The following is a 14,063-nucleotide window of genomic DNA, read 5'->3' on the forward strand; positions in this document are numbered from 1 at the left end:
TCCATCCACCTCACTACAAATAACTCAATTTCGTTTCTTTTTATGGCTGAGCAATATTTCATTGTATACATGTGCCACATCTTCTTTACGCATTCTTCTGTCTATGGACACTTAGGTTGCTTCCATGTCCTGGCTATTGTAAATAGAGCTGCAATGAACATTGTGGTACATGACTCTTTTTGAATTATGGTTTTCTCAGGGTATATGCCCAGTAGTGGGATTCCTGGGTCATATGGTAGTTCTATTTTTAGTTTTTTAAGGAACCTCCATACTGTTCTCCATAGTGGCTGTATCAATTTACATTCCCATGAACAGTGCAAGAGGGTTCCCTTTTCTCCACACCCTCTCCAGCACTTATTGTTTGTAGATTTTTTGATGATGGCCATTCTGACTGGTGTAACACACCACTGTAAAGAAATTATACTCCAATAAAGATGTTTAAAAAAAATTGTGTACTGAAAATTAGAAAAAGTTTAGTAAAACATATATTAGTGCGGCCATAGAAGAACTGGACATGAAGACATCCAAAACTGCTTCTAATGCCAAGCATCAGTGATTCTATATTCTGAAGTTGACGTCTATAGTTCTATAATAATGCAAATTTTGACTCAATGATTTAATGGACAGCACTCTTGAAAATAAAATTCAAGCAATATTATGCCTGATAGAAAGCATTTTTTTTTAAGTTCTTACGGATCTTAAAAATTGTATAATTGCAAATGTTCATTAGGATATAACTGAGTGGTCCTCTTTCCCTACTTACTAGTATGTGCCAGGGCGCCATAATTATAAGAGTAATTATGAAAGGAAAATGTATTCCCTCACAATGAAATTTATCTCATTCCTCTCAGTAAAAATGCCTTGGCAAATCTATGAAAATTATTATAGATGTAGAGAAGCTCTACTCTGGGGAAAAGACATTAAAATAGGGCATGGAGAAAAGAAAAAATAATCACATAATAGATGAAAATATTACATAATACTCCATAGATGAAAATGCCCGTTCTCTTTTGCACAGAAATAATAGAAGAATGCAGTAAAATCTGTCCCAGTGTTAGAAGATGTTTTATGTCCCAGTGTTAGAAGATGTTTTATGTACTTTGCCTTTTTATCATACCTCTGATTTTGGTTAGTTTATGGCTCTGCTTCAAGTTTACTTTTATAGAGATTAATGCAATTTATACAGTATATTTCATTTTATGATATACTTAACAATAAGTGGATAGTAATTAAGGCTGTGTGATATGGAGGAAAAATGCCCAGGAACTAAATACATTTAAAAAAAATGTGCTCTTTGAGTTTAATAGCATTTGAAGTATTTAAATAGCTTAAATTAAATTAGAGTTAATAGAGTTTAAGTAAGGTTATAGTCAAAAAAGAAATATTCTCTCATAAAAAAGAAAGTTATTCTGGAGTCATGGACGTTTTTTCTCTTGATTTTCTGTGAAGAAACATCTTTGGGTTATTAGGAGTCTTCACGATTACCGTGCAGTCAAAGGCTCATGAATTGACGATGTTGCACGAGAACTAAGAAGTATTCCATTTCCACAGGTGAAATTTCCTACAGAAAACCCCAATGTAGGTATGAAGAAATTGTCAACACATCAGGCCAACCAAAATTCTACTACATTCCACATTCAAACACGCAGCAAAAATGACTGACATGAAGTGGAAATGGAGAATAGCCTCTCTAGCCAATCCTGTGCGTAGGGAACCTCAGAGATGCTTTTCCCTAACTCAGACAAGTGAGGACTTGTTCAGGGTTTTTTGTTTGTTTCTCATTTAAATTGTGCATTGATGGACTTAGTTCTGGCATTGGACGGTGGCCTGCTTCTAAAGGCAGGATCAGGAGAGGAGTTGATGAGATAGTAGGAGGCTAGCAGAGCTTCAAAAGCCAGCAGAACCTGACTGGTGGCACCATCCTGGCTTCTGATAGGGCCAATCTTAACACCATCACATACACTGTCAGGGTCTCTTGGTATTCACTAGTACTGGTATGTTTTTTCCAGATGTATGGATTGGCATATGACGTATGGGTCAAATACCCCTTTCCATTCCCTCAATAAATCAAATTTTAATGCTCTTAAAAAAATAAATTCTAAATATCTAAAGCAACAACATCAATTTCATTTAAATCTTTATCCTTATATAGGTAAATTCAGATTTTTTTTAATGAAAATAAACCCGAAATTAGTCACATACACACACACAGAACAACTTTGGGAGGGAAGAAAAGAAAACCTGCCAACTAGAAGATATAAAGACAATTCAACTACAAACTGAACTCCCTTTTTTTCCCTCTTGGCTCAGATGGAATGAAGCCGGAGTGACGTTAAGCTACATTGTCATTTCCATGGGAAGAGTAAAGGAATGACATAAAGTTTAATCCTCTATGCGTGGAGGCCAAACTACTTAGCTCTACTTTTGATTCTGGTTTGTTTATAAATGTATCTCACATTTTCTTTTGTAATCATTAGTACAGCAAATGTTGCATAGCACTTGGCACAATGCAGTTACTGAATAATGAATGAAAGAATTAGTTAATTAGTGAAAGAATATAAATTTCAGATGTCTTTACTCATTTGCTTAACTAAGATCCCAATCAAAACCGAAAGCCTCTTTTGGATTATCCTGTGAGTATTATAAGAGAACAATTCTCTCATTTCTCAAAAGAAAAAGGACTGACTTCTTTTGAATCAACTGAAACCCCCATCATTATTCTTAAATTTTAAAACAGAGCTTTAAAAGAATTCCTCCAATTACTTTAAAAGAAAAAAAACACAACTTCAAGTGTGATTTTCTGGTGACTTGGGTTCTTGATATTCTTTGATTTGCTTACTTTTTCTATAAAATGAATGGTGATTAAAGTATCTTATCATCCAAGTCACTATGAGTGGTGTAGTAAAGTACACAAAACATGAAGAAATATAATATGTTATATTTCTGATTAGCTGTGTGAATTCTGGCAAGTCATTTAGCCTATTTGGACCTTAGTTTCCTCACTGTGAAAGTTTCACTCAAGAGCTGTTGTGAGGACAAATAAGGTATGAACGTAATATAAGACACGATATCAATGGAAGACATTTCTGCAATATTTATGTAAACCACATTTTTTCAAGTTAGATCATTTAGAGAGAAAAACATATCTAGATTTAGAGATAAAAACATGTCTAGAAGAGTGGGTAAATGAAAAGAATACTGGACTTGGTATCAAGAGATGTATATTCAAGTCCCAACAGTTTTACCTTTGTAGACCAGAGCCCTTGGCCATTCTGAACCTCAGTTTCCTCATCTACAAAATGGAGGTAATAATACCTCACAGTGTGGTTGTGATCTAAGATATAGAGAAAATTAAGGAGAGACAGGAGCTAGTCTTTTCTGTGAGGAAACTACATAGTTCAGCCTCCTTCATTCCATGAAGATGAAGGGAAAGGCTGCAGGACCAAGGTGGGTTCCATCTCCCACCATGAAGAATCCAGAGCCTCCTATGAAGGCAACGTTCAGGCATGTAACAGCTATCTACTTCTGATTTTAAACTCTAGGGGTTTTCCCACTCACTTTGAGAGCCTCCACCTTGCTGTTCCAACATCACATCCAGTCTCTTCATGGAAAAGTCATAACCAAGAGAACAGGATCACTTGGCCAGAAGGGTTCTTAGAGGTCCTTTTTTTTTTTTTTTTTTTAACGGTACGCAGGCCTCTCTCTCACTGTTGTGGCCTCTCCCGTTGCGGAGCACAGACTCTGGACGCGCAGGCTCAGCGGCCATGGCCCACGGGCCCAGCTGCTCCGCGGCATATGGGATCCTCCCAGACCGGGGCACGAACCCTCGTCCTCTGCATCAGCAGGCGGACTCTCAACCACTGCGCAACCAGGGAAGCCCGAGGTCTTTTGATAGCAGTTAAATGTTTGCTCTTTGGTGTCATCCTTCCTGGTGTCCAGTTCCAGTTCTGCAACTTACTGGGTGTGAGTGCTTGAGCATGTCACTTGGCTTCTCTGAACCTCAATTTTCACATGCTATAAAAGAGGAATAATAATATCTATTCCAGTGGATTTTGAGAGGATTAAGTTAGAGAATCAAATGCCTGTAACTTGGTAAATTTTAAATAAACATTGCCTATTATTTGGGTTAATTCCTTCATTTGATGGGTACAAAGAAAATAATAACAATAAATATAAGTAATTCCTGATATAGCTCCTTGCCTTTTGAGCGTATTTTCCCATGTGTTACCTTATCTAATCCTTTTGGTGCCCCATGGAGTGGGTTATTATTAGTACCATTTTGTAGAACAGGAAACTGAAGTACAGGCAGATGATGTAATGCACCCAGGATCTCTTCCAGAGCTCTTAAGTTAGGTCTCTTTGACTCCCAGACAATACATTTTCAGTTGGATCAGACTAACCCTAGGCAGAAGGATTAATAATAGCTACCATTCACTTTGGGTTAGGCATTGGTTGGGCCTTTACATGTGTTATCTTACTTAAGCCTCATAACAACTTTATAGTAAAGAAAATATTAGCGTCTCCATTTCAAAAAAGTTAAAGTAACATGCACACGGTAATTGAGCTATTAAGTACTGGAGCCAAGTTTGAACCCAACCAATTTCATGTTTTATCATTAAACTAAACTGTCTCCTGATAGAAAGCTATGCTGGAGCACAGTGTTCAAGAAAGAATGTGTCTTTATCCAGCATTATGAGAAGTGAGGGAGAACACAGATTAATAGAAACAGGCCAAGACCTTCATATAAGATCTACCGTGTTAAGCACTTTACCTATGTTATCTTCATAACTACCTCAAAAGGTATATGTTATTACTCCCACTGAAACAGACACAGAGAAATTATCCTTCACTTAAAATTACAAGGCTAATGGCAAAGCTAAGATTTAAACCCAGATGTGAGAGTGAAGCTCTTGACCTTTCTATGACAATGACACTGTAGGCTTTTAAAACATAGGTGAATTTAGACATCATCTCCACTGGTTCTCACCCTTGCCTATGAGCAAACTGAGGCCGTAGGAGCCCATGTTTTTCCTCGCAGTTAGAACTTGTGACAGAAGTCAGCTTGCCCAACTCCTAACCCAGTGATCTTTCTAGCTCACCAGGAAGTATAAATGTGACCTCTGTCCTGGGGAACTCATACTCTAGGTGGAGAAACACAATCAGAAAGCAACACATGTTAACATGTAACAGAGGCTGCATCCTGTGCAGAAGGGGCATGTTTTCTAGAAGTTACAGAGATACTGGGTCAGGGAGGACAGAAGAGATAAGTGTGCAGACTCTCCAGTTTAAGACACATAAGAATCACCCCTGAGGAACCCACTTAAATGCAGATTCCCAGGCTGGGAACAGAAAGTCTGAAAACAACAGTCTACATTGTTTAATAAATAGCCCTGATTCCGAAGCATATGCTCTAATTCCCTGCTCTGAGAAATAGGAAACTTGTGAGTATGTTGAAAGAGCAGTAAAAACATAAGATTGGGTGTAGAAGATAAGAGCAGATTGAAGAGCATTTTGGAAACCAGGTAAAACAATGCACATTTGATATAATAAAGAGGGGAGCTTTGGAGAAGGGGAGCCAAGATGAGTGAGGGCTCCATGAAGAATGAAGCAGTGAGTTCATGGGATGAGGAATAAAAGGTAGGAAGATGAAGGGGTGTGTTTTAGAAGCATTTCAAATGGCAAATCCATAGAACGGGCAGCTGGTCAGATGCAAGGCATAACGCAGACGGACTGTACGAGCACCTGGACAGAGGAGAAGTAGTGGGTCTGGCTGTGGAGGTGCACACCTACGCATGGCTAAATGCTAATAAATACCACTTTAGTCGTACACTGTGACAAAGTTAAAAATTCTTCTTGAAACATATAGTCATAAAAGACATAAAGTGCTCCTTTCAGCAATTCCTATGTGAAAAAGGAGGCCAAACCTCACATTCCTCATAGAGTCCTGAAAAGAACCCTTTTAAAAGGACACAAATTAGAAAATGTTTTGCTGATACTTGATCTCCACCAAACCGGGAGGCCCTCGGTTTGGCTCGGAAAAAGTTGATTATTTAACTCTTCTTCAGCAGTTTTCTTCATATCTCTTCATTTTTGCCCAAAGACAGAACAGTGAAAAACTAATACTGGATATTCAGAAAACTATCTTCAGAAAAATCTTAAAATGCTCAACCAGCATCTTTTTTAATCCTTTTTGCAGTTAGAAGAAACATGAGGCACTAAAATTGGGTATCAAGGAGTTCTAGTCTGGAATGGGTAATCTTGCCCAAAAAAGAGAAAAAAATCAATAACATAAGAATACAACTCAATTTCAGTTAAACCAGATAAACCACAAATAACTCTAAGAACTTTCTAATTGTTTTTTTGTTATAACTAAAGGATCCAGGTCTTTGAAGTTTTTTCCATTAACATTTGAAAATAGAAGCAGGACACTACGGTCTATATCAGTGGTTCCCAACCTTTTTGACATCAGGGACCGGTTTCGTGGAAGACAATTTTTCCTGGGGTGGGGGGAGGGGGGAGAGGGGATAGTTCAGGCAGTAATGTGAGAGATGGGGAGCGATGGGGAGCGGCAGATGAAGCTTAGCTCGTTCACCTGCGGCTCACCTCCTGCTGTGCAGCTGGCTAACATCTGAGGCCCAGGGGATTTTCTTAACAACTCATACATTATCACTGAGCACTGCAGAGACACTGAAGGGGTTGGGTAAAAAAAGGAGGGCATTATAATTCAACTACAAAGTCTAGTTCACTAGCTAGAACATTAGTAAGTGTCAATGGATCAGCTCTGTTAACCTATGAGCTTTGTACTTTTAAATTTTTGCTTTATACATGATCGTTGATATAACCTAAGTTTTTCAATTTGAGGACTTCAGGTCCCATAGTTTAAAGAGGAAAGAAATCATCTGCTCTTATTTAGAAAGTTTATTTCAGTAAAACAACAGGGATCTTTTGGTTGTTTCTGCCTCCATCCCCCGCCAAAATACACTAATGTTACCGAGCCTAAGCTCGTACTGCTTGCCGCACAACAGGCCAATAATCGAGAGACGAGCTGTTGGGGCAGGGAACAATGACTTTATTCGGAAAGCCAGCAAACCAAGAAGCTGGCGGACTCGTGCCCCAAAGAACCATCTTGCCTGAGTTAGGATTCAGGCTCCTGTTATACTAAAAGGGGAGGGAGTAAAGTCAAACACTTCCTGGTTCCCATCAGCCTCCAGAGAGTATGTGTTAATTTCTTCCTCCCTGCAGTCATTCACGGGTGGGCCTGGTCAGGATGTTTCCTGTGAGCCAAAGGTATTTTAGCTTAATGCTCATTACCTGGGAAGCAGGGTTCCCAGAGATGGGCCATTATGTATAAGTTAAGCTTATAGGCAACATCCCTTTAGTGATTAACTTGTTATAGAATACAAAAGGTTCTTCCCTATTACACTGAGAGTCCACCTACTCATCAAGGAATTCTGATTATTATAGCAAATGTTATTAGATGAACCAGTCATTCTGGGCTCACATGAACAGAATTTGGAGTATTTCTATGCTAACACTCATCTGATCATTGGAAATATTTCAATACTTTATTTAACTTGTGGTCATTCTCATTTATTCATTTATTTCTTATTAAACTGAGTACCTATTATAAAACAGGTACTGCTAGGTGTCAGAAAAAGGATAGTTGAAATATGTGGGAAGGTGGGATTATAAAAATGAAGAGCTCACAGTCAAGTGAGAGAGAGTTAATTATGCAAATAGCTAGAATTTAATGTGAGAAACACCATAATGGATAAATACCAAATGCTGTGGCTACACAGAAATATGAGGGGGAAGGTTTCATTTGAACCCAGTCTAAAAGAATAAATAACAACTAAGTAAAAGGGAGTGACATTCAGGGCCAGGCATTCTTGGCAGGTAACAAGCTATGAAAATGCGAAGATACATGAAAAGAGAGACTGTGTTGGCGGGGCCATGAGTATGTCTATGTGGTAAAACAAAGGGAATCTTAGGATGTCCAGATCTTAGAGAGGATCTTAGGAGGACGATGATAGGAAAACACAATCTAGCCAGGAGGTTATATGACATATCCTATAATAAAGTGGGAGCTGTTGGCAGTTTTTACACAGGGGCAGCTCCATATAACGTTTGGATCTTAGAGAATTTCCATCTTTGTCAGAAGGCTGGAGTGTGGAGATGACTCGGTTTAGAGAGAAAACTGGCACAGGTGTGGACAAGGATATGGGGTGGATAGAAGGAGGTATACTGAACACCACTGGCGAAGGGGAGAGGTAGGTGAGGATAAAGATGTGGCTTCCCACTTGGGTTGCTGGTAGGCAGTTTTTTGTGTACCAGTTAAGCTATAGGATAAAGCCTACCATATTATATGATCTCAAGGACTACCTTAAGTGTCTACTAAGACTTAAGCGTCAAGAGAATATGTTCCACTCTTAGCTTTCTTCTTATTTATCCAGGACCCCAGGAAGTAAATGTGGTATCCATTTACTGTCGGCATCATGGAAGAGGACACATGTCCCACAGCCACTGATGCCATTTGGTGGAGGACAGGGTGGGTACCAGGATGCAGCTGGAGATTCATAGATTTCTAGGCTGCATATAGTACATTCCCATCTTTGTCCAGGTGAGTGATTATCCCCAGGAGGAATTCAGGTCAGTTCTATTGTTAAGAGAGGCCATGAAAGTCAGGGTTTGGGGAGGTACAGAACTCATGGCTATGGAAGATGTGATAGAACACAGGAAGTCAAGTGCTGTAAGATGCTTAATCCCTGAGGAGTTAAATGGTTATCTGAGGGATCCTTTTCTATGGCCCACCGCTTCCTATATACGTCATCACTCAGAATATGCAATTTGGTGGGCATATAAAACCAAGTACATAAATGACTACTATCACAGAGTTAGGAAAACTGTTTAAGAGAAGTTCAGAGTACCACAGTGCTCAGAGGAGGGTAACGAATACCCAATTAGTGAATCAGAAAATAATATATGGAAGTAAGAGCATGAAGCTTTGAACAATAGCTTAAAATTCAATGAATTTTAGAGAGATTAGAGAGGAAGAGCATCCCCGTCAGAAAGAATAGCATGTTCAAAGGCTCAGAGAAGGAAAATCCTTGGGTTTTTAAGGAACAGCAAGTAACAGGGATGATTGGAAAACAGACATAGGAAGAGAGAAGATCTTGGCAAGGTTGGGGTTGGAGAAATGTACATGATGGGAACAAAATATTAAAAACAGAAGGCACATAATTGGTAATCTGTATTCTGGAGTCCCCTGTGCCCAAGCTTCTCAATCTATATGATAGAAGAATACCTTCCTCTCTCTTTTTCACCATAAGCAATTATGAATTTTCACTCTGTTCCTAAAAGGTGAAAAGAAACCCAGGATATTATTATGAACCTGAATAATAATAGCTCATGTTTATTGTGCTAGGCATTGCAATAATAGATTATCTAATTTAAATAACACAACAACACTATGAGGCAAGTGGTATTCTTATTCATATTTTACAGATGAGAAAACTAAAGTTTAGTGATGTCAGCTTTCCAAGGTCACAGATATAACAAGCGGGGAAACCAGAATTCAAACACTAAATGCAAAACTCAAGAAAAGGATTTGTTCATGTGCTCTAGATATAAGATCTCTATAAGCGCTTGCAAGTAAGTCAAGTTATACAAATAACCAAGTTTACCATTTCTGTAAAAAAAAAAAAAAAAGTAAATCAACTGAAAATAAACATCTTATTCTGCTAGCAGCTCAGAGGAACGTTTCCCATCCTTTCAATCAATCACAGCTTTCTGACAGTCCTCACCATCAGGATCAGTGCAGCATAATACTGAAAAATTCCTGCCATAGCCCAAAGGTCCCAAATGACCTTGGAAGATCAGATAATCCCTCTACTAAATGCCATCATCAAAAAATCATTACCTTTTTCCCTCAAAAACAAACTACCAACACTGGGAGAAAATCTACCTTAAATGAAAGCAAGACACTGATCATAAGAAGAATTTTCTTGAAAATGTCACTACTTTGCAATGGTTTTACTTTTCTTCCATACATGTAAGAAGAAAAATATGCAGGATTACACGTGTGCTGCCTTACCATGTCTCAAGTGACTCCAAGAAAGAGTCATACTTCAAAATAGAGGGAGTATCTCTATGTAAAACCCACATAATGGTAATTATGATCTTTTCTTTAGTTTTATAAAGCCAGCCCACCTCAGTGAATTCCTACATCCCAGATGGAAACTGAATCAGCTAAACAAAAAGAATAAAAGGTGGAGATGGGGCACTAAATAAAATACCTTTTCCAAATTCTCCAGAATTCACCCATATGGAATATTTGAATTAAGCATTGAATACAGGAGCTTCTGAGGGAAATTCTCACTATTAGAGAAGCAGTAGACAAGGAACAAGAAGGGGTACCAATGGCCTCCCGCTTCCTCTACATTTTCCAACTTTAATCCCAAGGAAGAATGCCAAACTTCTTATTCTTTCCTGGAACAACAGAATCTCTACAGTGCCCCTGAAAGCAGTGATCCCGATAAGCAAAATGCCATTAAGCCTGAAAGCAGCAGTTTTATGGACAACATTTAAATTATTTCCATGCGCCCTCTGCTCACGCAGGATCAATCTCCGTGATTGGTGTATTATAATTTCCCCTAACTAAATTGGTCTCTCTCTTTTGCTTTTTCCCCCAAGGAACTCAATTTGCCAGCAAGGAGCCTTTCCTGCCGCCCTCTATTTTTCTTTTCATATTAACTATAATACAAAGGACTAAAGTAAAACCAAACTCAGAGATTCTCATTGTTAACCACTGGCAGACATTTTGAAAAGCTCCGAGCATATTTTATCCTACATTTCCATACATTTTTGTGTTAATTTCCAAGTCCAAGTTTTGGGACAAAAAAGTTCTTAATATTAACAAGGAAACAACTTAGAGGGCGATAAAATTTAAGTTTACAAATTATTGTTCTATTTCTGATACAATGTTTAACATTTCAGATATTAGTCTTTAAACATAATTAAAAGAAAAGTGAACTTTAGAACCAGGTGCATTTTTTAATGTACTTGATATAGGAAATAGTAAAGGGGGAAGATGTTATTTAAATTCTAGTTCTGAAGCGCATCTTTCCCGTAATTGTCATAGGAAATTGGAAAATTATACCAACTATCCCTTGATCCTAGACACTGTTTCACCAATAAATTTTTGCTTTCGTTTCATAATTTCCTTTAATATTTGTACGTCTTAAAGGCAATGGCCAAGTCTCTGTATTAAACAAAATGTATATGCCGTCAATGCCCCAGAATCTCTATGAATGAAGGTAATTATCTACAGAGGGGCAATGTGAAAACAAGATCCCCACCCCTTTCAAAAGTATCTCTATTTCCACGGTTTCATAGAATGCCATTTGCCATGTTATTCAAATCAAGTTGAAACATAAATGTGCTTAAGAGAGGTCATGTTCTGGCACTTCTCAAACTTTTCTGCGAGGCATCGCTGTTGAGGAGGAGACTGAAGAGTGAATACATACAGCTTGGCTCTGGAGGGCAGCTCCCAAAGCAACCCACTTCCAAACTTGAAATTTCTTTGAAATCTTGTGATATAGTTTTAAAATGCATGCAAATTGTGCCTACCGCTGCCTAAGGTATCTGTTTGACTTAATGTGAAGATTAAAGTACTTATCTGGATCTACTGAGGCATGCTTACCTTTAAGCCATGAATGGTCATCAGCATGATGCTGTGAAGACGGGATCAGCAACGAGAGATGAAGTGCCTCAACTCTGGCGAGGAGTTGCTGCTCCAATGCGACTATAGGTCTAGGAGGAAAATGATGCCATAAGAAAGAAACAAGTGGCTAGACGGAAAGCTTAAAGGGAAACAAAGTCAAACTTACTTCACGATTTGCCTAGGGTCAAAGAATGATGCTTAATAATTACAATGACTTGATTTAGAAGAACATGCTATTAGAAAATGAATGGAAAAAGACAAGGAATTAAACTGTTCTTGTAGCATAAAAAGAAGAGGTAATTTCTCATTCATTTGCACACTTTAAAAACTTAAAACTAAAGTTTTTAGTCTCTTGTTATATAGTAAAATAAAGTTACATAGCAAATCTCATTTTAATAAGATGTCTTTAATTACATGAGATTTAGCAGAATGTAGGTATAATTGTTTTGATGACATAGTGTATTAACAAAAAAAATTATGACATGTTAGTAGCATAAAGGAAGCTATATGCCATCATCCTTTAGGATCTAAATATTATTTGAATGGAAGTATTATTTTTAATTAAAATTCAGTGAAAACATATAAGATTTGTATTAAAGTGATATTATAGTGCTATCTTCAGGAGATAAAAATTTGAGTTTAAATATTATCCGAAAGTCAGGTCTCTTTTGGTTGAGAATATACACTATCATATATCTCTGAGATTCATACCTTTATATCATTAAGTTATATCTTATCAAAAACTATTTAATGAGATCAGTGCTTGCTGAGAATATACACTCTGGATGCTGCCTGATTATGCTAACGATTTGAAACACAGATTTTTAACCAAACAAAGTAGAGCTGAAAATCTGAACATATATTCAATTGGAGCAATCAAACTTTTCTGGTTTCTCAGCCTCAACCTAATAGCTATGAGTAGTTGATTGCTTTTTCAAACTCTTTATTGTATACGTTTTCACATATATACAACAGATAAATTCCCATGTACTGTCAACTTTAACAATTTTTCACCAATCTTGTTTCTTCCATCCAACCCACTGTTTTGTTTTGTTTTTACGTTTTGTTGTTGTTGTTGGAGTATTTTACAGCAAATCCCAGACATCATGCTGTATTACCCATAAATACTTCAATGTGTATATCTAATTGATTCTATATAATCTCCGTTGCCATTATAATGCAGTCCTTTAATGTCTTACTTTATTATGTCTCCTAGTAAATTTGTCAGTTGAATTTTACTGAATAGAGTGTATACGATTTAGTATCTCAATACTATTATTTCAGTGTAAATATTTAGTCTGGCCATACTTCTACCATCCAAGTCTAATATTTTAATTGAATTTGGTAAATTCAGTTATGAACTGCACTAAAGGGCTTTTTTTGTTTTGCTTTTTTTGCAATATTAAATAGTCAAACCAGTAAAAACCACTTGTGGTTTTACCATCTGAAAAATAAGCATCTGAATGTGTATATACTGGACCAAATCAACCACATCATAGTCAACTTATATAGATGCCAGATTATGAAATCCTTAGAATAGTTGATTACTATTTAAGCAATTAGATTATGTCAAGATCACTTCAAACCAATAAAACACAGAGGCAGTAAGAGTGGAAAGAGAACTTTGGAATCCACACAAGCCTAGGTTCCAATCTCTACTCTGCTACTTAATTAATGCCTTTGTTAACTTCAGCTAGTTAGTATACTGAGTCTCAATAACCTCATCTGTATTATGGGGATAAAAATGCCATTGTAACTATCATAAAACTTGTTTGAATTCAATGTATGTAATGCATCTGCTATATGATAAATAAAATTCCTTCCTTAATAGCTTCCCAGTCAATAGTCAACAATGAGATGGAAACAACCTAAAAATTATCCTCAGTTCATATGTCTTTTAAAATCTTGTAGATTATTTCAAATACTAACTGTCCCATATAACTAACAATTAATAGATGGCACTCATTCAAAAATACATAATAATTTTTAAAATGTTTTCACTAGATAGATGTATGAATTTATTTGTTTCTCTCATGTTGGATAATACAGTAAAGAAAGATAATTAGCAATCTCAACTTTACTTGGAATTAGTTGGTATGAAATACAACTCCTCATTCGTATTTTTCTCAGGTAAAGTACTTCAATGAGATGCGTACTTTGGGGATCAAGAACTTTTTGAAGTGGTTATTATTAATCTTTAAATTCACAAATGAAGAAACCAAGACGCAAGGACACCATAAGGGTCAGAATAGAAACTTAGACTGTTGCCCCAAACTAAACACATTCCAGTAACTCATCTCTCCTCTACTTAATTGAGGATAGTTTGAAAAGCATTTTATTC

At 37.1% G+C, this 14,063-nt stretch overlaps 1 long non-coding RNA gene across 1 annotated transcript in view; it reads right to left on the reverse strand.

The window, feature by feature from the left end:
- LOC132529349 (uncharacterized) overlaps positions 1-14,063 on the reverse strand; it is a 215,425-nt gene that overhangs the window by 103,059 nt on the left and 98,303 nt on the right. Inside the window, exon 4 of the long non-coding RNA XR_009543424.1 lies at positions 11,702-11,811. This is a non-coding gene — a long non-coding RNA (uncharacterized LOC132529349). The remainder of the gene's footprint in view (positions 1-11,701; positions 11,812-14,063) is intronic.

Source organism: Lagenorhynchus albirostris, chromosome 11 (genome assembly GCF_949774975.1).
Source record: "Lagenorhynchus albirostris chromosome 11, mLagAlb1.1, whole genome shotgun sequence".
Taxonomy (NCBI): domain Eukaryota; kingdom Metazoa; phylum Chordata; class Mammalia; order Artiodactyla; family Delphinidae; genus Lagenorhynchus; species Lagenorhynchus albirostris.